We start from the raw sequence: 26,195 nt of genomic DNA, 5'->3' as shown, positions 1-26,195 counted from the left end.
GTGAAAATGGTAAATTTCATATTATGTGCACTTTATGACAATTAAAAAGAAAAAACCTTAGAGAAAAAGGCATTTATTAGGCTCCAGAGAACCCAAATAGTAATAATATCTAATATTTACTATGTATCAGGCACTGTACACACTACTCATACAATCTCCACAATGCTGTCAGATACCATTATTATCTGTTTTAATGATGAGGAAACTGAGGCACAGAACTGTTAAGTCACTTGGTCAAAGTCATGCAGCTAGGAAATAGTGAAACCAGGACTCAAACCCTGGTATTCTGACTCTAATTTAGAGTCAACACTCAAACCATACAACATGCTGCCTCCCAAGAAGCAGCGAGAGTTTAAAAAAAAAAAAAAAATCAGAGCAGAAATTTAGCTATTTTGTTAAACTACTGAAGTAGTCCATGGAACTACAAAATAGCAAAAAGCAAAACACAATCCCTCCCCTTCAATACTTTTAATGTACATTTGCATTAAAGATAACATGTTTTTTAAAAAAAGATAACATGTTACATTTAATGTGTAACTATTCCCAAACATTTTTATCAATCTTTATTATTCATTAGTTTATACCTTCATTTGTCAATGAAGCATATCAAAGTCTAAAATACACACCTACAATATAAAAAATTTAAAAAACAAGCCCTTAAAGATTGTCATCCCTGATAAACACCAAACTAATAGGCAAAGGTGAAAGCACATTAGAGAAGAGGTATTTAAGAATAATCTTTGTAAATAGGAAAGGAGTCTTACTTACTCACATGCTCCCAAGTCAGAAAATACAACAAAATAAAGCTCAAGAGTATTTGGGGAACCAAGTGGCAGGCCTTTTGGACATGGCTCGAAATCTAAGTACACAGTATTATTGCTCCTTTTTTTATCAGATGCCAATAAAATGAGAAAGAATTACCACCTATCAAGCATTTGCTCACATTCGTAACTTTTTTTAACATACTGATCCAGCAATCAAAGTATGGAATAATAGAAAAGCTCTTCAATTTTTATGTTATCTTTAATTTCAAAAAGAAAAAACTACACCAACACAACCATTCAATAAATTTATTACGCTAGGCACTAAAACAAGAATAGAAATACCCTGCCCTCTGAAAACTTAAGTCTACTGGAGAGACTGATATGAAGTAATCAAGCAAATAAATCACAATTATGATAAAAGCCATGAAAGCATACAGCAGTGGCACTTAAACTAGTGAGTGTTTTAAGTCAGGAAAGACTCCCCCCACACCTCCCAAGGAAATGACCTTTAGATCGATATTTGGAGAATGTTTAAAAGTGAAGAGGGAGTCAGGATAGTGGTTGGTGGGGGAAGGGGATGTGGAATCAGGGTGTGGTTCACAAGGGAAAAGAATCATACTGGTATGGTTTTATTTATTAAGCCAGTGGTAAGAATAAACTTTTGGATTTCCAAAACAAAACAAAAAATTATTTTCATGTAACATACACAAAGTAAACAAAATAGTATAATAAACTCCTATGTACCCATTACCCAACTTCAGCAACCATCAACATTTTGCCATTCTTGTTTCATCTATACCCTCTGCTCCCTGGCACCCAACTTAATTGTTAACTTTTGTATTTTTTAGGTAAAATTTATATAGAATGAAATATATACTTATCTATACAACTCTACCAAATAGATAAACTTGTGTAACCCACACCTCTATTAGATACTGAACACTTGCATCACTTCAGGAAACACTTACGCCCCTTCCCAGCTGAGCACTAATAAGTACTCCCTACAACCAAAAGAAAGCAACCATTGTTCAATATTTTAAATTTTTTCACCATAGATTAGCTTTGCCTGTTCTAGAACTTAATATAAATGGAATCACATTGTAGTGTGTCCAGCATCTTCCTCTGAGTGTTTTTGTTAGATTCCTCCATGTCATTTTGCGTATGTTCTTTCTGTCTTATTACTGAGTAGTATTCTACTGTATGAATATACCAAAACTTTTCAATCCATTATCCATCCTAGGGACTGACATTTGAGTTGTTCCCAGTTGTTATAAATAAATTATAATAATTATTATAAATAAATCTACTATAAATATTCTTGAAAAAGGCTTTTTGTAGACATATGTTTTCAATTCTCTTGGGAAAATACCCAGAAGAACTGTTGGATCCAAAGGTAGATGTATGTTTAAATTTATGTAAAAATGCCAAATGGTTTTCCAAAGTGGTTCTACCAGTATATACACATACCAGCAATTTATGGGAGTTCTAGCAGTCTTAGTGGAAAATTTGCTATTGCAGTCTTTTTAATTTTAGCCCTTATAGTTGGTTTTAGTAGTTATCTCATGGTTGTAATTCACATTTTCCTAATAACCAATGTTCATAACTTTGATACATATTAAAAATTGGTGGTTTTTTAAAGGTGAGGAGCATACTGACACAAGAAATACCAAGAGCAAAGGCTCTGAAGGAAATGATATAGCATATTTGGAGGCCAGTGTGGCTATATAGCAAGGAGTAAAAAGGAAAGTGCATGAGATAAGGCTATATAGGTAGACTAGGGTCAAATCACATGGATGGAGATCATCCTAAATTCAGATTTAGACTCATTTAGACTCCTCTGGGATAGCTAAGTAGAATTATGAAATAGGACTGGAACTTAGATAAGTAAGGGCTAGAGTAACAGATATGTAATTCTCTCTGTAAGTGGAAATCGAAGTGGTGAGACTGCTTGGTGAGAAAAAACAAAGGGGCAAGAGAAAGCACCCTAGGACCAAGACTCAAGAAATTACCATTTAAATGACCAAAAAGAAGAGAAGCCTATAAAAGAGGCTGAAGAATAATATACCAAAAGGTTTGAAGGAGTTTTCAACAATGCTAAAAGCTGCTAAGAGGTTATTCTAGGTTGAGTTGTGTTCCCCTAAAGTTCCAATGTTGAAGCTCTCATCTTCAGCACACCTCAGAACATGACTGTATTTGAGAATAGGGCCTGTAGGGGTGATTACGTTATCATCTAAGCCCTAATCCGATCTGACTGGTGTCCCTATAAGAGGAAATGTGAACACAGACACCAGGGATGTACATCCACAGAGGAAAGACGGTAGACACAGCAAGAAGACGGTTATCTGCAAGCCACGGAGAGATGCCTCAGAAGAAACCTAACATGCAGACACCATGACTTCTAGCCTGTAGAACTGTGAGAAAACAAACTTTTGTTGCTTAAGCCACCCAGTCTGTGGTATTTCATTACGACAGCCCTAGCAAACTAATACACAGGTCAAATAAAAGCAAGTCTAAAAACAGCCATGTAATTTATTGAAACAGAGGTCACTGGTATCATTAGCAAATACTGTTTGGTGGAGTGAATAAATTGAGAGATGAGACAAAGGTGAGAAATGGAAACAAACATAAATAATGATTTCAAGCATTTGGCTAGGAAAGAGAACAAAATATCAGTAATGTAGTGCTCATAAAGCCTTATTGTTTCGTTTTGGTTTTTTTTAAATAGTGACAATTGGTACGTTTAAATACTGATGAGAAGAACCCAGTGGAGAGAGAGAGAAGGCAAGAGAGAGAGCCTTAGTTTATCTGCTTTTTATAAGCAGTATTGCCCCTACTTTAACATTAAGGAGGAAGAAAAAAATGGTATAGATAGTGGGCAACTAAGGGTTACCATCTGGTACTCCTATTTCATTGGAAAGTAATAAGAGAAGCCTTCTCTAGAAAGAGAAGGGTCATGTTGGGGGTCTGAGGAGAGTGGTTAACTGAGTCATGTTGGGGGTCTGAGGAGAGTGGTTAACTGAAACAGTTATGGTGGAGATGAAGAAACCAGCTGACAAGAGGAAGGCAATAGATTTCCAAGTAGTAGCAGAGTCCACTTGATTATCATGAATTTATAATGAAAAAACAGCATGTTCTTTCAGGTGATCTTCTACTGCAGCATTCATGTGGTACAGAAATGGAAGAAGAAGATCATTGGATTAATTCAGAACTGGGATTTTGTCAGACAGTTGGGACAAATATATATAAGTAAAAGGAATCTAGGATATGGACAAGTAGACAACAAACTCTCAGTTAACAAGAAATGTGAGAAATGGAGAAGGCTGATAACTGGAAGAATGAGAAGCCAAAAGACTGAAAGTATAAATGAGTTAGTAGTATAGTTATAATGGCTAATCAACAATTATATAATTAATCAAACAACCCTGAAGGACACAAGGTACTTATTAATAATTTATTAGGTGGGACAATTAAACTAATAATTCCCATGGGAGTGAGTAATAGGGTAGACTGGAGGCCAAAGTCACTGGATTTGGAGAAGTCAGGGAAATGAGAGTCAGTATGTTGATGCATCATCCATATGGATGCTGAAATCATCCAAGATCACTGTAGAACCTAAAACATACAAGGAGATTATGAGCAATGTGCCATTATCTTACAAGAATAAGTAGAATCTGGGGTGCCTGGGTGGCTCAGTCGTTAAGCATCTGCCTTGGGCTCAGGTCATGGTCCCAGGGTCCTGGGATCGAGCCCTGCATTGAGCTCCCTGCTCAGCGGGAAGCCTGCTTCTCCCTATCCCACTCCCACTCCCCCTGTTTGTGTTCCCTCTCTCACTGTGTCTCTGTCAAATACATAAATAACATCTTTAAAAATAAATAAAATAAAATAAAGAATAAGTACAATCTACTAGGAAGGCAGTAGATAACAGCTAAAAGGAAACTAGAACAATAACTGACACTGTTGTAAATACTTCGTATGCATGAATTTAATGCTCACAAATAATCTGATGTAAGAATGATACTGCTGCTACTGCTACTACTAATGTAGAAACAAACTCAGAGAAGTTTTCTGTGTTGTTTTTTTTTTTAAAGATTTTATTTATTTATTTAACAGAGAAAGACACAGCGAGAGAGGGATCACAAACGGGGAGTGGGAGAGGGAGAAGCAGACTCCCCGCCGAGCAGGGAGCCCGATGCGGGACTCAATCCAGGGACTCCAGGATCATGACCTGAGCCGAAGGCAGTCGCTTAACCAACTGAGCCACCCAGGTGCCCCAAACTCAGAGAAGTTTTAAGAGACTTAACCAAGTTTACTCTCTTAAACCACTATGCTATAGGATGCTCAAAGACATCAAAAACCAGCATGAGTGGGGGCAAGACACAAAGACTCCCCAAATGGAGTGAAATTTCAATTAAGGAAATTTATACAGTACAGGCTATGCTTCCAATTCCAACAATATATCAGATCAGATCACCTGAAAAGCCTTCCCACAGAAAGTTCATCCAGAAGGAATAAATCAAAATCATTTTTTAAATGAACTTTTTAGCTACCATGAAAGAAAAATCTTTAAATTCCAGTAACACAGAAAAAAACTAATTAAGACTGCAAGTTGACCCTGCTTCTGCCCTAGGATGGGTTACTAGTCTTAAGCTATACCTTTGCATTTAACTCATACGAGCCTTTTGGACCTTAGTGAGAGACTTTAGAACTGAGATCCCTCTTCCTCCTCCACATAGTAATACACATATAAAGCCAAAACCTAGGTAGGGCTATATTTTAGTAAAGGAGCCCTAGATAGCTCAATAAGACAAAAAAAGTAAAGAGGCTGAGGCTGGGAAAGTAACAAAAACAATCATTACTCCCTGATTATCTGATGAACTACATAGGGCATCCAAGACAATCCATCGTTAGAATGAGAGTTCAGCAAGGTTGCTGAACAATATACAAATACAATATGCAAATAGCAATTTATTTCCCATACTAACTGGTTACTGTGGTGACAGAATGTACAAAAATTTATCACTCACAACAACAAAAGTCATAAAGAATGTCAGAATAAATCTAATAAAAGATTTGTGAAAACAATATAACTATTGAAAAACATTAAAGAATACTTAAACAGAAATATATATGATAGTCATCCAGTAAGACAATTATCCCCACTGTAGCTTGTAAATTCAATGAAATTCCAATCACAATCCCAACATGGTTTAGCGTTTGTTTTTGTTGGATTTTCTTTGAGGTGGGGATAAAATCTGACAAGCTGACCTAAAATTCAGTAAGAGAGAAGATATAACCTTATCAGACATCAAGACATATCGAAACTATTATAATTAACACAGTATGATAATGACATGAAAGCAAGCAAATCAAGTAAGACTATGGTACAAAATAGACTCTAGAAATAAACCCATGTAGTAAATTTAAAATTTTTAAATAAAATCGAAAACAACTGACAGACAAAACAAGTGTTGATGAGGTTGTAGAGAAAAAGGAACCTTGGTGCACTGTTGGTGGGAATGCAAACTAGTGTGGCCACTGTGGAAAACAGTATAGAGTTTCAAAAAGTTAAAAACAGAACTGCCCGGGGCGCCTGGGTGGCTCAGTCATTAAGCGTCTGTTTGCCTGCCTTCGGCTCAGGTCATGATCCCAGGGTTCTGGGATCGAGCCCCACATCGGGCTCCCTGCTCGGCGGGAAGCCTGCTTCTCCCTCTCCCACTCCCCCTGCTTGTGTTCCCTCTCTCACTGTGTCTCTCTCTGTCAAATAAATAAATAAAATTTAAAAAAAAAAAAAAAAAACAGAACTGCCCTATGACCCAGTAACCGTGCTATTATTTACCCAAAAAATACAAAAACACTAATTCAAAAGGATACATACACCCCTATGTTTATACAGCATTATTTACAACAACCAAATTATGGAAGCAGCCCAAGGGTCCATAAAAAAGAAAAAAATCTTGCCATTTACAATGACATGGATAGAGCTAGAGTATAATGCTAAGTGAAATAAATCAAAGGAAGACAAATATCCTATGATTTCACTCATAAGTGGAATTTAAGAAACAAAACAAATAAGCAAAGGGAAAAAAAAAAAAAAGAGAGAGAGACATGCCAAGAAACAGACTCTTAACTATTGAGAACAAACTGATGGTTATCAGAGGAGAGATGTGGGGGGATGGGTGAAATGGGAGATGAAAATTAAAGAGTGCACTTGTCATGATGAGCACTGGGTGATGTGTGGAATTGAACTGCTATATTGTACACCTGAAACTAATATAACACTGTATGTTAACTATACTGGAATTAAAATTTTTAAAATAAATTTAAATTTAAAAAGCCCACAGAAAAGATATCTGCAATGCTAATACCAAAAACATTAATATCCAGATTATAAAAAGAATTGCCATAAATCAATATAAAAGCCAATACCTGACAGAAAAAAAAAATTAGCAAAGGACAGAGAAAAGATTCACATAATAGGAGACCAGAATGGACAAGACCCATGCAAAGATGTTCAACTTTACTAGAAATCAAAGCAATGAAAAGAGTTTATCTTTCAGAGAGGCAAAAATCAGTGGCTAGATAAAACAAAATCTTCATTAAAAAAATGGGGAAGCATGCTGGTGGACACAAAATAGTACCTCTACTTTGGAATGTACTTGGCATACTTGATAAAATGTAGTAGCACCTACACCTTGTGATCTGGCAATTCTACTCTTGTGTGTCTGTGCTAGATAAAGTTACATGTTGACTAGGCACTTATTTCCAAGGCTATTCATTACAATATTATTTGCCAAAGGTAGGACCTCGTTATCTCTTAGCATAAAACTGAGTTTTATTCAACACAGAATACCAAACAGCAGTTAAAAAGAGCGAACTAAACCTACACGTCAGTAAGAACACATCTAGAAAACAATGTTGTGTGAAAAATTTTCAAGTCATCTTTTATGTAAATGTTTTATATATACAAAAGAACAGAGGCATGATGCACAAGAACTTCAGGATAATGAGTACCTCTGAAGAAGGGAGGAAAGGTTGGGGGAGTAGAATTTTAAAAGAAGAGAAAAAGCAAAAGAAGCAAAACGTTATGTGACCTTCAGGCTGGGTACATAGGTGTTTATTGAATTACTTTCTGTAAGTTTTTGTGTTTTTCAAAATATTTCATAATTTACACAATTTTTTAAAGAAACTGAAAATAGTAAGCTTGCTAATTATGAACAGCAATTCTAGAGGGTACAATAGAAGTAACTAGAAAGTGTGGGGAAAACAGAAGGCTTTCATCAAGGTAAAAAGTTATAAAGCATTATGAAAATGGTAATTCAGAAGACAGTGCACCTGCTGATGAAAACAGGGATGAGAAACAAGTCTCAGACTTCCTGAGTAAAACAGAATTGGGCCTCCTGGCCAGACTATTTTGTCTCAGTAGGACCAAGATAAAGTAAATTTAATTAGTTTATTATCTCAGCTCACTTGGCCAGGCATCACTGTGATTCTCCTCAGCTCTGATCACTATACATTATGAAAGTGACTATACTGAACTTCAAATCTAATAGTTGCAAGGCATTCTGCTGCTTATCATTTAGTGTGAGAGCTAAGATGTGTACAGAAAGAAAAATTTTTTAAAAACCTAGCACTTAACACCAAATAAGTGCTACTAGAACTCAGAGGAAGAAAAGAATCCATCAGGTTGCTGGGATGTACAAGAAAGGCTTCATCACAGCAGTGGAATTAAAGTTGAGTAGTGAAAGACAGGAAGCAATTCAAATGGTATAAAAATTAGCATTCTAGGTAGAAAAAAAAAGTGGCAGAGAAATGTAGACTTCTGAGGACACAAAAATAAAGTATAAATGCTTGGCAACTTTTGGATCTTAATTAGAAAAATAAAATACTCTGGGGCACCTGGATGGCTCAGTTGATTGAGCATCCGAATCGTGATTTCAGCTTAGGTCATGATCTCAGGGTCATGGGATAGAGCCCTGTGGCAGACTCCATGCTCAGTGGGGAGTCTGCTTCTCTCCCTCTCCCACTGTCCCTCCCCCACTCTTGCACACACACTCTCTAATAAATCTTAAAAAAAAAAAAAAGAAAATATTCTGACAATAAGCAATCTTAGATTAGATCAATCAGGGTTCTTATTGCAAACAACAGAACCTATTTCAGGAAGTTTCAATAGAAAACGAATTTATTAAGATATATCAGGGGATTCAAAGAATTCCCCCAAAAAAGCCCAAGAATCAGTTTGGTGGTATGCAGCCAGGAAAAATACTTAAGTCTCCCCACCAAAATGTTCCCACCCTTTGAGCGCTGGTACCATGAAAGCAGAGCCTCAGACAATAAGGCTCACTAGGATGTCTGCCACGGCTACTATACCTAACATCCACATTAGGAAGCCATTCCAAGTAAGAGCTGTTAACCTTGCAAGTCTCTCTTGTGAATTTGTGTCTTACACAGTTGCTTCTGATCAATAGAAGCTAGGTCACATGCCTGTTCCTAGCTGCAAGGGATGCTAGAAAATTGAGTTCTGCCTTCTATCAGGCTCCTAACATAAAAATTTCTCCAACATTAAGGAGTTATTTGAAATGAGACCAAATACAGACCAAGTCTATCAAACACACACACATTTATTTCAAACTTCAAGCTCCAAACAAAGTTTTCAAGCCTGACACATTATAATAACTAAGCCTTGTAGGAATAAAACTCTTTTTGTTCCTCAGGCATCTAGGTGACTCAGTCAGTGAGGCATCTGCCTTCAGCTCAGGTCATGGTCCAGGGTCCTGGGATCGAGTCCCGCATCGGGCTCCCTGCTCAGTAGGGAGTCTGCTTCTCCCTCTGCCCCTCTCCACCCCATTCATGCTTGCTCTCTCTTTCTCTCACAAAACTAAATAAATAAAATCTTAAAAAAAAAAAAAAAAACCCTTTCTGTTCCTCAAAGGGAGATAATAACTAATGTCTTATCAGTTGTCGCACACAACTCCAATATCAGAATCTCTGGGTGATGTCTCCTTCCCTTCTGGTTTCTTCTATAACCTATGGACTAAACTGCAAAGGGGAGTAGGAATGGAAAAACAAGTGAAAATATTTTTTCAAATGCATAAACAAAGAAGGAAAATGTAACAGATTCTAATTCAAGTCTAGGAACTGTGTGAAGAACTACAACTCACTCTTATGATAGTTCAAGTCAAACCTTCACTTGTGAGCCCTAAAATTTTTGGTTATATAGATCAAATAAGATCTTAATGGGCCACCCATCTATTTTAGACCTAGGGATCCCATCATCATTTGACTACAGACAAAAAGAAGCAATCAAGTCAGTGCATCTCTGATCATCACCTAATGGAAATGATGCCCATCTATGAAAGTTAGAGCCACACAAGAATCCCACCACCTGAAATCAGAAAGACATTTCAATGGCACTATCTCCTCCTACCTGCAGACAACAGCAATTATACTGCTTTTCATAGATGCTGGCACTGTCCTCAAAGTACTTCTCATTACCCTTGGGACTGAAGTATCTTCTGGACATCTTAGTGGATAATGGTGAAGAGGAAATAAGGGAGATGGCTGAATGGTCACAATAAAAAATCCACTCCCATCAGTCCTATTAATATTAAGCCCCTTAATCTTCTGACTTCTTCCTCGATATTATACCATAAATTTGTAGGCACTCAACTCCATTTAGTATAGGCTAATACTGAGACCCATGAAAGGATTATAACCAATTACAACATCTTCTAGTTGCCTGAGCTAGAATCCTGAATGCAGACTCTCTGGAAGTTGCAGCACCGTGCTAATACACTGAGCCAAATGCAAATGTTTCCCTCTCACCATCAAAACCCATTTCTACACATAGTACTGAAGCTCTTGTGGATACCTTAGCAACATTTTTTTTTTTTAGAATGTTAATATATACTCCTTTTCTTCCCATTTTGACTATGCAAAGGTACAGAATGCTACAATCTGACTCCAGTTATAGATCTGAAAACAAGGAGGATTGTGGAAGGGGTATGAGGAAAATGACTTCCCCTTAAATGATAACCATAAGTTAGATTGTTAGAGGTCCTCAGAGAAGACAAGGGAAAACGGCTTCTGCCAGCAAGAGAAACTTCATGAAATTTGGAGACTTAAAGTACTATGTGTCCATAATTCCCCATATAAAGAAAATTTATTTGAAAGATTATTGGCAGCCATAAATATGTCGTATGTCCAAATAAGGGGGGAGAGGGTATTTACTACACTGCTATTACACCTCAAAAATTTTCTTAAAATTAACAATATATGATTTTTCTAATTGGCTATTCTGTTATGTATTTAGTATTAATTGTTACAACTTCTACACACTAAGATGAGGCAGCATTATGGTACTCCAATTCAAGAGCAAGTGAATTTATGCCTCTAGAGGGCAGCATTTCTCATAGGATAGAGGTTTGACTTAAAAAAAAAAAAAGTAATTTCATTGTCCAAAAAGCTGAAGACATGCAGGATAAACAAGCCTTAGCAAGTTTCTTTCTTGTAAGATGCCTCAGAGTCTCTACTATATTGCTGTGTACTGTAAATCTTCAGTAGGTCACCATTATGGTATATTGTGTTTCTCCAAACTTACTAATCACAGAACCCTTTATTCAAGGGCCATCTCTAGTGACTACTTCTACAGAAAGCACTTTAGAAACAACCTTGTGGACCAATTTTTTCAAGACAAGTTTTCACTTCCTTCTTTATTCATAAACTAACTCTTCTGATTTTTAAAATAGGTCTCTAGATGTCTCCCTATTCTCAAAGATCATGACTGAGAATGGAGTAAAGACTGGCAACAGCATTTATGTGGAAACCAAAATATTAGCTTACTGCTTGGCTTACTCAAAGGACAACAGAAAAAAAATTATTTTTTAAAGACTGGTGCTATAACGAGTTGAGCTACAGACCCTTCTAGCTTTAAAAACCACAAAGGAGGGGTGCCTGGGTGGCTCAGTCGGTTAAGCATCAGCTGCCTTCAGCTAAGGTCATGAAGTCAGGGCCTTGGGATCCAGCCCCACATCGGGCTCCCTGCCAGCAGGGAGTCCGCTTCTCCCTCTTCCTCTGCCTGCCACTCCCCCTGCTTGTGCTCTCTTGCCCTCTCACATTCTCTCTCTCAAATAAATGAATAAATTCCTTAAAAATAATTTAAAAAAATAAAAACCACAAAGGAGTTAAAATATAATTAATAAAACATTTTCATATTTATCCAAACTCAGAATATTAAATATTTGAGCTCCATTAGTAATCTTCCCATAATCCATGTCAACTGAAACTAAGTTTCCTAATCTATTTTTTTTTTTAAAGATTTTATTTATTTATTTGAGACAGAGAGAATGAGAGAGAGAGCACATGAGAGGGGGGAGGGTCAGAGGCAGAAGCAGACTCCTTGCCGAGCAGGGAGCCCGATGTGGGACTCGATCCCGGGACTCCAGGATCATGACCTGAGCCGAAGGCAGTCGCCTAACCAACTGAGCCACCCAGGCGCCCAAGTTTCCTAATCTAAAGCTCTGTTGTAAACCTGATGAGGCTTCTATAAATCTCTATAGATGAAATATTCTTATATTTTCATTTGTGAGAGAACATTCAAACAAAATTACTTTTTTAAAATTTGGTCTTTCACCAAAATGATGAAATAGTTTTTAGGATTCAGACATTTTTCCTCTTCAAGCATTCTATCAAAAGGGGAGTGAGCCATGATTTCAAAGAAAATATGTGTATCCAAATACTTTATTTTTAACTTTAAGTCCAGTAAACAAAGTGCTATATTTAGTTTCAGGGTACAATGTAATGATTCAACACTTCTATACACCACTCAAGTAAGTGCTCATCAAGGTAAATGTACTCTGTAATCCCCTTCCTATCTCACCCACCTTCCAAATACTCTTTTGAATTCTAAATATCCTTTTATCCATAAACAATGTTTGAAATGTTTTCTTTTTAATCCATCTTGAACTATGAGGCATGCCACAAAGAAAATGCAAGTCCTTCAAAAAAAACTTTAACCCCTAGTCTCAAACCACCAAAATACTTTAAGCAAGTATATGACCAACTCTCAAAATTTTAATTTCCAGACCTGAAACTAAAATATAAAACCAACTATCAAAGGTTTAATTTCCAATATATTGGCCATTAGTTGCATGTAACTAATGAACACTGAAATGTGACTAGTGTTACCAGGGAATTAAGTTTTTATTAATTATAATTAATTTTATCTAAATTCAAAAGCTAAAGCAGTGCAAAATGTCTTTCTACTAAAGAAAATGTTATCGTTTTGATAGTCCAACATTCCACTGTAACCACTGCACAGTGTATTATACTAAGCACTATAATGAGTCATTTCTAGTATTACATATAAAAATAAAATTGATCTAGACAGTATCAATTAACAATTAAACTGGAATGATTAAAAAAGGTGGAATGATTTTTTTCACATATCATGTAATAATACTGTAATGCATTTATTTAAGTTATTTTTGCAAATAACATAAGTTGCAGTGATGCCCATGTAAATCATAATTGGTAACTGAACAGTGATACATTTTCATTTTTACCTTAATTTGATTTTTTAATTTTAACGTACTTTGAATATAGTTATTTTAACTTCAAAAACAAGTGGACAAAAAGGAAAGAGCAGGGTATGAACAAAATTTTTAAGTTAGAACAAAGTCACGCAGAATTAAGTGAAGACATAGAAGCTAATACTACCACCAAAACAGTAAAGTGAGACTGGAAGAAAGTACTCCACAAAGTGTACTATGAACTATAATCAACTGTGGCAGAGCAAAATAAAAAAGCTGTTTCTTATGTAAAAAAAAATATTTTTCAAATAAAAAAGTAGACAATACAAGGATACATAGTGAATTTTATAAAAAGTTTCCTGTCTGCAGTCAAAAGAGAGGCAACAAAATTAGTCACCTGATAACAGAATTAAATGTCTATCAAAGGTTTTTAAATGATTTTTAATAGATTACTCTGGCCAGGTATAACATGGCCCATTACTCTGCCCAGCTACAAAAAGGCCTGAATTCTTGCATCAAAAAAGGGAACCATATTTAGATGGAGAGATGGTAAAGACATTATTTCAATTATAGAAATTCTGTTAGAAAATTATGAGGAATACTAAAAAGGATGATATTTTGCAAAGAGTGAAAGTTCTTTTTAAGATTTTATTTATTTGTCAGAGAGAGAGAGAGAAACCACAGGCAGGGAGAGTGGCAGGCAAAAGGAGAAGCAGGCTCCCTACTGAGCAAGGAGCCCTCTGCAGGACTCGATCCCAGGACCCTGGGATCATGACCTGAGCGGAAGGCAGATGCTTAGGGGACTGAGCCACCCAGGCATCCCACAAAGAGTGAAAGTTCTTAAACAGAGCCACCAAACAACTGCCCATCATATGGAAGGCTTTTCTAACAATATCAAAATCAATAGATTCAAAATCTGAGAAATTACTATTTTAGCTTTAGATGACCCAAATGATACAAAACACACTGCCAAATTAAAACTTTAGGCATATTTTGTTTGAAAAAAACTTCTAAATTTAGGAAGAAATGTCAACATGTAGCTTTAAAAAAAATCAAAATTGCAGCATATTTTTCAATTTTTTATAGCTTTCAAAGAATTTCAGCATATATTTAAAAATTAGTTTCTATCACAATGGACAGCTCTAGCTACGTTAGGTCAAAAATCCATACTTACTGGAATTTTAAAAGAAGAAACTGATGTTTCTCTTTATTGTTTTGTTCCACTGTATGATATACATTGAACATATCTGTGGCTCAGCTTTCTAAAGCAGACTTGAAAAGCATCATGGATTAAATTGTTAAAATTGTTACGTATGCACATGCAAATGATACGTATACTAGCCAGTTTACGAAACTGTTGGAAAAAAACAGAAGATAATACATTTAATACTCTTGTGTTCTTTGCTCAAGAATTTCACAAAGATTTACCATACTGTTAACTCTCATTCAAGGAAGGATTGCTTTTCAATATTCAATAATCAAAGACAAAAATGGCAATATTCTTTACAAAAATGCACTGGTATCTCACTACATAAAAACAAGCTTAATCTGAATAATCAAAGAAAGTAAACGTTTATGACTTAGGTACACAGATGTTAAAAAAATTATGCTAAAATTGAACGTTTTCGGGCGCCTGGGTGGCTCAGTTGGTTAAGCGACTGCCTTCGGCTCAGGTCATGATCCTGGAGTCCCTGGATCGAGTCCCGCATCGGGCTCCCTGCTCGTCAGGGAGTCTGCTTCTCCCTCTGACCCTCCCCCCTCTCATGTGCTCTCTCTCATTCTCTCTCTCTCAAATAAATAAATAAAATCTTTAAAAAAAAAAAAGTATAAAATTGAACGTTTTCATAATATAAATCAATAATAAAGATTTTATACTTTCCCCAAATATGAATCAATATACAGAAGATTTTAATTAAAATGTACAATGTTATGCAAACTGGCTGTAAAAATGACAAGAAATAGTTGAAGAACACTTTGTTGATGCTGATTAAATTTAGAATTGCTTTTCAACTTATACAATACCCTTTGGAATTTTATGTCAATAGTACTGAGTTTAGGGAAGCCTGGGTGGGATCATGACCTAAGCTGAAGGCAGTAGCTTAACCCAATGAGCCACCCAGGCATCTCTGGAGAATGGTTTTGACAGAAGTCAAGAGAGAAAATAGCTTGTGCTCGTTCTCTTTCTCTCTGACAAATAAATAAAATCTTTAAAAAAAAAAAAATAGTACTGAGTTTAACTCAAGAGTAGGTGAATTTCCTTAATTTGAGTAGTACAGTTTTGAAGCAGGTAAGCTTTTGCTTCAAAGTCTAACGAATTCTACTAATAAAATGTATAAACCAATATTATCAATTTGAATGCAAATATTAAAAGAAAATTAATTTTTGGCACTTAATTCAGACACTAAAAAACATTAAGTATATTTGAAACAATTTAAGTGTGTGAACCTACTTTTTCAACCATAAATTTTATGAAATCTAAATGAAGATCAAATATTTCTGAAGAAAATTTAGTGGCCAAATTAAGATATAAAATATCTACCAGGTTTTGAAGAATTTGTACACAAAAAGAAATGTAAAATATCTCAATATTTTTAAATTGATTTTATGTTAAGATGATATGTTAGATATATCACATTAAGTAAAATTAATTTAACCTTTTTTTTTTACTTTTCTTAATGAGGCTACCAGAAATTTTCAAACTACATATGTGACTCAAATTATATTCCTATTACACAGTGCCGTTCTAGACAAGATTAAGTAAAGATAAACATTCTTTAAACTTTTTTTTTTTTTTAAAGATTTTATTTATTTGACAGAGAGAGACAGAGTGAGAGGGAACACAAGCAGGGGAAGTGGGAGAGGGAGAAGCAGGCTTCCTGCTGAGCAGGGAGCCCGATGTGGGACTCAATCGCAGGACCCTGGGATCATGACCTGAGCCTAAGGCAGACGCTTAATGACTGAGCCACCCAGGCGCCCCTAAAGATAAACATTCTTGCAAGAAAAGAATATTCTTTTTTTTTTTTTAAATAATGGCAAGCTGTATTTTTTCTTTTTGGGGGGAAGGGGGAGAGGGAGAGAGAACCTTAAGCAAGCTCCAGCCCACCCCCCTAACCCCCCACTCCGCGTGGAGCACACATGGGGTCAGATCTCACAACCCCCAGAGATTACAACCTGAGCAGAAACCAAGAGTCGGACACTTAACCCACTGAGCCACCCCAGGTGCCCCAAAAAGAATATTCTTTTTTTTTTTTAAAGATTTTATTTATTTATTTGACAGAGACACAGTGAGAGAACACAAGCAAGGGGAGTGGGAGTGGGAGAGGGAGAAGCAGGCTTCCGCGGAGCAGGGAGCCCAATGCGGGGCTCAATCCCAGGACCTCGGGATCATGACCTGAGCCAAAGGCAGACACTTAATGACTGAGCCACCCAGGTGCCCCCCCGAAAAGAATATTCTTTAGGATATCACTCTCATCTACCTAAAATATCATCCTGAAAGTTCACGTTATTAGTAGCCCCTCACACTATATGCAGAACACACAGTAAACAAGTCTCAGCATCAGAATATAAATTTGCCCAAGGAAAATTTAGTGATATGCTATGTTTTACAGTATTTACAGATGGATGGGTAATATGCAGGAGATAATACACAGGAGGTAAGCTTCACTGCTATAACAGCTTAAATCGTCTTTTATAAAAACCAAAAGAGGAGAGACCCATTCTCTAGGAAACTAGTTATGGAATGTAACAGCAACAAATTATATAAAGATAAGGAGAATAGTAAAATTGGGGGCTTATTAAGAGTAAAGATACAAACTATATAAAAACAAGAAAGGGAACACTATCATACCTAAACATTCCAATTTTGCTGCCAACAGGGATAGGCATCCTCAGGAAGTATGTATAGGAATATCCAGGCATCCCTGGAGAATGGAATATCCTATACATACTTCCTGAGGACATCATAATGTTTGGCTCACACAAAAAACAGAATGGCAAAGCCAAAAGTATAGTACTTTTTAAGTTAGCAAACTGAACTTTAAGTTGGTAAAGAACAAGAACAAGTCTTGTGCCCCGTCATGCTTTCTACAGAGGCCCAGGAGAATATCCATCACATGATACTAAATGTATTTCTTTAGAATTTACCAAGTGTAGTATTTTAAATGTTCAAAGTTACTCCTAATTTTTTTTTAATTAGAAAAAATAATGCAGTTAAGTTGCCTAAAGAATTTTTATTTTTGAAGTAAAAAAATCAACATGAGAAATTTATATTCAAAACACTGTAGTACAGAGGCGCCTGGGTGGCTCAATCGTTAAGCGTCTGCCTTCGGCTCAGGTCATTATCCCAGGGTCCTGGGATCGAGCCCCACATCGAGCTCCTTGCTCCGCAGGAAGCCTGCTTCTCCCTCTCCTACTCCCCCTCCTTGTGTTCCCTCTCTCGCTCTCTCTGTCAAATAAATAAATAAAATCTTAAAAAAAAAAAACTGTAGTACATAAGAATAAATATATATATAGCAATGGAACAAAAGAGTCCAAGCATTAAACCATACATCTATGGCCAACTGATTTTCAACAAGAATACCAAGCCCATTCAGTAGAAAAAGAATGGCTGGGTCTCCTCAGCAAATAGTGCTGGAACAATTGGATTCCTCAAGCAGAAGAATGAAGTTGACCCCTGCCTCACAGCAAAAGTTAACTGAAAATGGACCAATGATCAAATCACAAAACACACAAAAATACTGGGATAAATGTTAATGATCTTGGACTGCCATGGTCATGGCAATGGAGTCTTAGATAGGACACCAAGGTATGAGTAACAAAAGAAAAATAGATAAATTGGACTTTAAAATTAAAAAGTTTTGTACATCAAAATATACATACATCAACAAAGTAAAAAGGGTAACCTACCACACGAGTGAAAATAGCTGTAAACCACACATCTGATAAGGGTTTACTATCCAGAACAAGATGACAAAGAGAGAAACAAGCTAATTAAAAAATGGGCCAAGGACTTGAATGGACATTTCCTCAAAGAATATATACAAAGGCCAATGAGCATATGAAAAAGTATCCTACATTATTAATCTTGAGGGAAATGCAAATCAAAACCACAATGAGATACCACTTCACACTTACTGGAATGGTTATAATTGTTTAATATTTAAATAAAAGATTTTTTAAGTAAAAATAATAAGCACTGGCAAGGATGTGGAGAAACTGGAACCCTCATACATTGTTGGTGGGAATGTATAATAGTCCAACGACAGTGGAAAACATTTTGACAGATCCTCAAAAAGCTAAAGATAAAATTACCATATGACCCTGCAATTCCATCCCTAGGTATAAAACCAAAGAGTTGAAAAAAGATACTCAAACAGATACTGATATACCAATGTTCACTGCAACCTTATTCACAACAGTTAAAAGGTGAAAGTAACTCAGGTAGCCATCAACAAATGAATGGGTAAACAAACTATGGTATATACATACAATGGATTATTATTCAGCCATAAACAGGAATGAAGTTCTGACACATGCTACAACATGGATGGACCCTGAAAACATGTTAAGTGAAATAAGCCAGAAACAAAAGGACAAATATAATATGATTTCATTTATAGGAAATATGTATAATGAACTACTTCATAGAGACAGAAAGTAAGTCAGAGGTTAGCAGCTGGGGGGAGGACAGAATGGAGCATTATTACTTAATGGGTACAGAGCTCTGCTTGGGAATGGAAAAATTAGAAATAAATAGTGGTGATGATCGTATGGTATTGTGAATATAATTAATGCAGCAAATTGTATGAACTTAATATATGGCTACCAGAAGTTGTTTTGACAAATGGCCTAATATGTCAATTTTTTTCAAATTCAAAATCAACTAATATTAATTAAAGTATTATGTCCATTAAGATACTATAAAATACTTTATATGAGAGTAGATTTTTTTACAGAGCTTAATTTACAAACACATTTCTTCAAAATATCACACTATCCCTAGAGCTTGGTTAAAAGGTAATATAGCAGATAGATAAAATGGCACTCTTATTCCCTACCTCCACCAACAATTTGAAATAATTTATAGGAAATGTATACAGCAATGTTTCTCAAATAAGTGCATCAGGATCACCTAGAGGGCTTGTTAAAACAGTCCGCTTCCTCTGGGTGGGTCCTGAGAAGTTTATATTTCTAACCAGTTCCAAGGCAAGATTGACACCACTGCTGGTAGGGATCCACACTTTGAGAACCACTGGTAAATATAATTTACAGACAAATTCAAGATTTGGATTTGGTCATTCTTTGGAATGGTCAGTATATAAAACAATACAGTCTAAGCACATGGGGTTACAATGTCACAATTAAAAGCTCAAATATGTAGGAACTTATGGTTTGTAAATAATGCTTCACAATTTTTCCCTTTTTGAAACTTCTAGAGACCAAATTTGAAGTTAAAGTCTGTGATAGGGATCTAATGTATATTGTATTCATTAAGAGCAAATACACGTTTAAAAACTAAATGAGCAGAGAAGACTAAAATCTGTTGTACATGCTGTAAAGCCTAATCAAAAATGTTCTCTGGGTAGATGGCCAACCCACCTCCCACATGGAAGTGAGCCAACAGAGTACTTAAGGCAAAGTCAAGATTTTTCTTAAGAAAAAATTCTGAAGGGGTGCCTGGGTGGCTCACTCGGTTAAGCGTTTGCCTTTAGCTCAGGTTGTGATCCCAAGGTCCTGGGATTGAGCCCTGCATCGGGCTCCCTGCTCGATGGGGAGCCTGCTTCTCCCTCTGCCTGCCGCTCCCCCTGTTTGTGCGCTCTTTCTGACGAATAAAATCTTAAAAAAAAAAAAAAGGAAAAGAAAAAATTCTGAAACTACAACACTAAATAAATAAATAAATAAGGGATATAAACATTTCTGTACCATAAGCATTGTAAGGAAGCTCTTAGAAAAGTTTTTTGTTACTATCAAATACCCAACAAAACCAAAGAAAATTTTCAATCCTGTTTCCATGAATTTGGTACAATGTATGAAGAAATCCTCTGGTTTTAATTAGACAAAATGAGTCTCCTGGGAACTAAACAGACAGTCTGCTACAAAGAGAATCACTGAATATAAATTAATTTCTGTATAGCAAGGCTATGTGCCCAAATCATCCAAAGTGATGATTTTAAGCCAGAAAGATTTTTAAAAGATGGTGAGATAAGATGGTGAGATACAAGTATCAGGGGAAGAAAGCATGGAAGAATCCCAATCTCAAATAAAGAAATATTCCTTGGTGAAATCACTAATTCTAGGGCTAGGGCAAGAAAAGTACAAGATAAGCCTGAAATATCTTATGGTGCTAAAAAATCAGTCAGTCCTCAAAAATGATGGACCAGGAGCCTCATTGAAAGGGTTCCCAAGGGCCAAATCTGAGATAATTAGAACACCAAGATCAGTAATGATGGAGGGGTGCCTGGGTGGCTCAGTCATTAAGTGTCTGCCTTCAGCTCAGGTCATGACCCCAGGGTCCTGGGATCAAGCCCTGCACTGGGCTCCCTGCTTGGAAGGAAGCCTGCTTCTCCCACTCCCACTCCCCTGCTTGTGTTCCCTCTCTCGCTGTGTCTCTCTCTGTCAAATAAATAAATAAAATCTTTAAAAAAAAAAAATCAGTACTGATGGTGACAGATTAAATCCATAAAATAAGAATCAATGAGTCCATCTGATATAAGTAGAATAAAAATCTCCAAGTCTATTCTGATATAAATAAAGTGAATATATACATAATAAGGGAAAGCTTTTCCCTATAGGAGAGAATTCCAACCAGTAAATGTAGAAGGAATGATGAAGACAGAGAATCACCATTTTGGCAAACACTATAATAATAATAATTTCAGGTAACAATCATCAATGACAGTAAAATTAGAGAGCAAGAGTATGATAATAAGATAATTACCTGGTCACAAAGTACCTTCCTATAGGATACTTACTAATTATAAAGGAAAAGCACAACTACAGCAGACAAACCCAACTAATACCACCCTAACCAAGTAAAGAAACTTAGTATCACTGGGGTAAGAGTATGTAAAAATCAGTATCATATGCCTCTTAATAAGATTCATGGTATCTCTTCTACAGTATCCTTAACTAAAAATTCCTAACATTAATTGAATCATGAGGAAGCCACACAAATCCAAATTTGGGACATTCTACAAAATTAGTAACTAGCACAATTCAAAGCGTAAGTCATGAAAGACAAAGAAAGATTATAGAATTGTTTCAGATTAAAGAAAACTAAGAGGCCATGATAACTAAAATACAACATGTGATCCCACACTGGCTCCCAGACCAGAGTAAGAACGTTAGTGAGACAATTGGTGAACTTGGAATAAAATCTGGAGATTAGATAATAGTATTATATCAATGTCAATTTCCTGATTTTGATAACTGCATGCTCACTGTGTAAGAGGTTAACATTTGGGGAACCTGTACGAAGAGTAATATGGGAATTCTTTGTATTATTTTTACATCTTTTTTGGGAAAAAAAAACACAGTAAAACTATAAATTAAATAAAATAAAGCTGATAAGTCCAAATACAGTCTTGTTTTTATATCATATCAAATTATTAATGTATCTGTGAAGAAACTAATGCTTTGACCTAAACTTTCACAGGGATAATAAACAAAATGACATGTTCTAGAGTAGAGTAATTTAAGTAACTTAAATTAACATTGTTCCCCACTGATAAAGAATTAAAAGAGAAGGAGAAGCCAATAAAAATCACAAATAATGTGCCAACATTTTTTACAATAGTAGTTTTCAACTGGGAGCATACTATACCCCTAAAAAGTGTCGGAAGTTGCTTTTTCAATCAGTAGTTATACACAATTGTGTCACGATGACATCACAATGGAGGAGGGCACCAGGAAAGCACAGGACTATCTTCACCAATGGGTTGTCTTATCCAAAAATACCAGTAGCCCCCTTACTGACAAATACGCCTTACAGGATGTTGAAGAATGTGATAGTGGTCAACAACGAAGAGTTCCATTTTGTTACTGCTATAAAATGTCAGCCTGTGAGGTCCAGATCTACAGAACCTCCTGTTCAGGAAAGTTAAAAGGCCTGTTTTAAGTCACACACCCATTTAGGCAATTAGGTGTAGTTTCAAATGAGGTCTCCTGCACTCCTTTAAGTATGAGAGGAGAAAAAAAAAGCAGAAGACTTTTCAAAACAGAGCCATAAAAACATTCTCCACACTCATGAAATGGGTAGCACATACATAAAGATGTTCATGGCAGCAATTTTTCTGATACTTACAAAACAACTAGGAGCTTAAACGTCCAGTAGTTAAATTATAACATATCTCACCATTTTGCTGGAAGAGTTGCAATAAGTTTTACAGCTCTCTTCTTAATAAACACTAAATTAAAAAAAGAGTGCAAGTTGGGGCACTTAGGTGGCTTAGTCGGTTGAGTGTCGACTTTTGGTTTCAGCTCAGCTCATAATCTCATGGGTAGTGGGATTAAGCACACATGGGGCGCCAAGCTCAGCGGGGAGTCCGCTTGAGATTCTTTTCCTCTGCCCCTCCCCCTGCACACACACACTCTCTCTCTAAAATAAATAAATAAATCTTTTAAAAAAATAAATAAATGAATAAAATTAAAATGAGTATAAGCTTTGCTGAATTTCTATCAGAACAAAGAATTTTCATCTCTAAAGGACTAACCGTTCAAGTACTAAATTCCTGGAAGTATAACTGCCAATTTAAAGGGCATATGCACTTTATTTTCATAGATATTGTCAAAATGCTCCTCAAAAAGGCCGCATAATAGCCCCAAAGACACCTCCAGATTTAAAGTGAGGGAGTGGAAAACCATTTATCATGCTAATGGACAGCAAAAGAAAGCTAGAGTGGCAATCCTTCTATCAGACAAATTAGATTTTAACCAAAGACTGTAATAAGAGATGAGGAAGGACACTATATCATAATTAATGATATCCAACAAGAAGATCTAACAATTGGAAATATTTATGCCCCTAACATGGGAGCAGCCAATTATATAAGCCAATTAATAACAAAATTAAAGAAACATATCGATAATAATACAATAATAACAGGGGACTATAACACCCCACTCACTGCAATGGAGAGATCATCTAAGCAGAAGATCAACAAAGAAACAATGGCTTTGAATGACACACTGGACAAGATGGACTTCACAGATATACTCAGAGCATTCCATCCTAAAGCAACAGAATACACATTCTTGAGTGTACACGGAACATTCTCCAGAACAGATCACATACTGGGTCACAAATCAGGTCTCAACTGGTACCAAAAGACTGGGATCATTCCCTGCATATTTTCGGATCACAGTGCTTTGAAACTTGAACCCAGTCACAAGAGGAAATTTGGAAAGAACTCAAGTACACGGAAGCTAAAGAGCTTCTACTAAAGAATGAATGGGTCCACCAGGAAATTAAAGAAGAATTTCAAAAAATTCATGGAAAGAAATAAAAATGAAAACATAACTATTCAAAACCTTTGGGATGCAGCAAAGGTGGTCCTAGGAGGGAAGTATACAGCGATACAAGACTTTCTCAAGAAACAAGAAAGGTCTCAAATATACAACCAAACCTTACACCTAAAGGAGCTGAAGAAAGAACAGCAAATAAAGCCTAATCCCAGCAGGAGAAGAGAAATAATAAAGATTAGCGCAGAAACCAATGAAATAGAAATCAAAAGAACAGTAGAACAGTTCAATGAAACTCAGAGCTGGTTCTTTTAAAGAATTAGTAAGACTGATAAATCCCTGGCCAGTCTTATCAAAAAGAAAAGAGAAAGGACCCAAATAAATAAAATAATGAATGAAAGAGGAGAGATCACAACCAACACCAAAGAAATACAATTATAAGAACAGATTATGGGCAACTAAATGCCAACAAATGAGGCAATCTGGAAGAAATGGATGCATTCCTAGAGACATATAAACTACCAAAACTGAAACAGGAAGAAACAGAAAACTTGAAAAGACCGATAACCAGCAGGGAAATTGAAGCAGTAGTTAAAAATCTCCCAACAAACAAGAGTCCAGGGCCAGATGGCTTCCCAGGGGAACTGTACCAAACATTTAAAGAAGAATTAATACCTATTCTTCTGAAGCTGTTTAAAAAAATAGAAATGGAAGGAAAACGTCCAAACTCTTTCTATGAAGCCAGCATTACCTTGATCCCCAAACCAAAGACCCCATCAAAAAGGAGAACTACAGACCAATATCCCTGATGAACATGGATGAAAAAATTCTCACCAAAATACTAACCAATAGGATCCAACAGTACATTTAAAGGATTATTCACCATGACCAAGTGGGATTTATTCCAGGGCTAAAAAGGTAGTTCAACATCCACAAATCAATGTGATACACTACATTAATAAAAGAAAGGACAAGAACCATATGATCCTCTAAATAAATGCAAAAAAAGCATTTGATAAAGTACAGCATCCTTTCTTGATTAAAACTCTTCACAGTATAGGGATAGAGGGTACATACCTCAATAGCATAAAAGCCATAGATGAAAAGCCCACACAGAATATCACTCTCAATGGACAAAAACTGAGAGCTTTTCCCCTAAGGTCGGGAACACGGCAGGGATGTCCACTATCACCACTGCTATTCAACATAGTATTAGAAGTCCTAGCCTCAGCAATCAGACAAGTAAAGAAACAAAAGGCATCCAAATCGGCAAAGAAGAAGTCAAACTCTCACTCTTTGTAGATGACATGATACTCTATGTGGAAAACCCAAAAGACTCCACTCCAAAATTGCTAGAACTCATACAGGAACTCAGTAAAGTGGCAGGATATAAAAGCAGAGCACAGAAATCAGTTGCATTTCTATACATTAACAATGAGACAGAAGAAAGAGAAGTTAAGGAGTCAATCCCATTTACAATTGCACCCAAAACCATAAACCTAACCAAAGAGGCAAAGAATCTGTACCCAGAAAACTACAGAACACTCATGAAAGAAATTGAGGAAGACACAAAGAAATGGAAAAACGTTCCATGCTCATGGATTGGAAGAATATTGTTAAAATGTCTATGCTACCTAGAGCAATCTACACATTCAACGCAATCCCTATCAAAATACCATCAACTTTTTTCACAGAGCTGAAACAAATAATCCTAAAATTTGTATGGAACCAGAAAAGACCCCGAATAGCCAGAGGAATGTTGAAAAAGAAAATCAAAGCTGGAGGCATCACAATTCCGGACTTCAGGCTCTGCTACAAAGCTGTAATCATCAAGACAGTATGGTACTGGCACAAAAATAGACACAGAGATCAACAGAATAGAACAGAGAACCCAGAAATGGACCCTCAACTCTATGGCCAACTAATTGTCAATAAAGCAGGAAAGACTATCCAATGGAAAAAAGTCTCTTCAACAAATGGTGTTGGGAAAATTAGATAGCCACATGCAGAAGAATGAAACTGGTCCATTTCCTTACACCATACACAAAAATAGACTCAAAATGGATGAAAGACCTAAATGTGAAACAGGAACCCATCAAAATCCCAGAGGAGAACACAGACAGCAACCTCTTTGACCTCAGCCGCAGCAACTTCTTGCTAGACACGTCTCCAAAGGCAAAGGAAACAAAGGCAAAAATGAACTATTGGGACTTCATCAGGATGAAAAGCTTTTGCACAGCAAAGGAAACAATCGACAAAACCAAAAGACAACCAATAGAATGGGAGAAGATATTTGCAAATGTCTTATCAGATAAAGGGCTCGTATTCAAAATCTATAAAGAACTTACCAACACCCAAAGAACAAATAATCCAATCAAAAAATGGGCAGAAGACATGAACAGACATTTCTCCAAATAAGACATCCAAATGGCCAACAGACACATGA

At 36.2% G+C, this 26,195-nt stretch overlaps 1 protein-coding gene across 1 annotated transcript in view; it reads right to left on the bottom strand.

Moving 5' to 3' along the window:
• Positions 1-26,195, bottom strand: part of FBXW7 (F-box and WD repeat domain containing 7) — a 219,414-nt gene that overhangs the window by 169,855 nt on the left and 23,364 nt on the right. The gene's annotated exons all lie outside the window — the stretch shown is intronic.

Source organism: Leptonychotes weddellii, chromosome 2, assembly GCF_054177405.1.
Source record: "Leptonychotes weddellii isolate Sample4059 chromosome 2, ASM5417740v2, whole genome shotgun sequence".
Classification (NCBI taxonomy): domain Eukaryota; kingdom Metazoa; phylum Chordata; class Mammalia; order Carnivora; family Phocidae; genus Leptonychotes; species Leptonychotes weddellii.
Note: the sequence above shows the minus strand (reverse complement) of the source record. Positions and strands in the feature narration are given on the sequence as shown.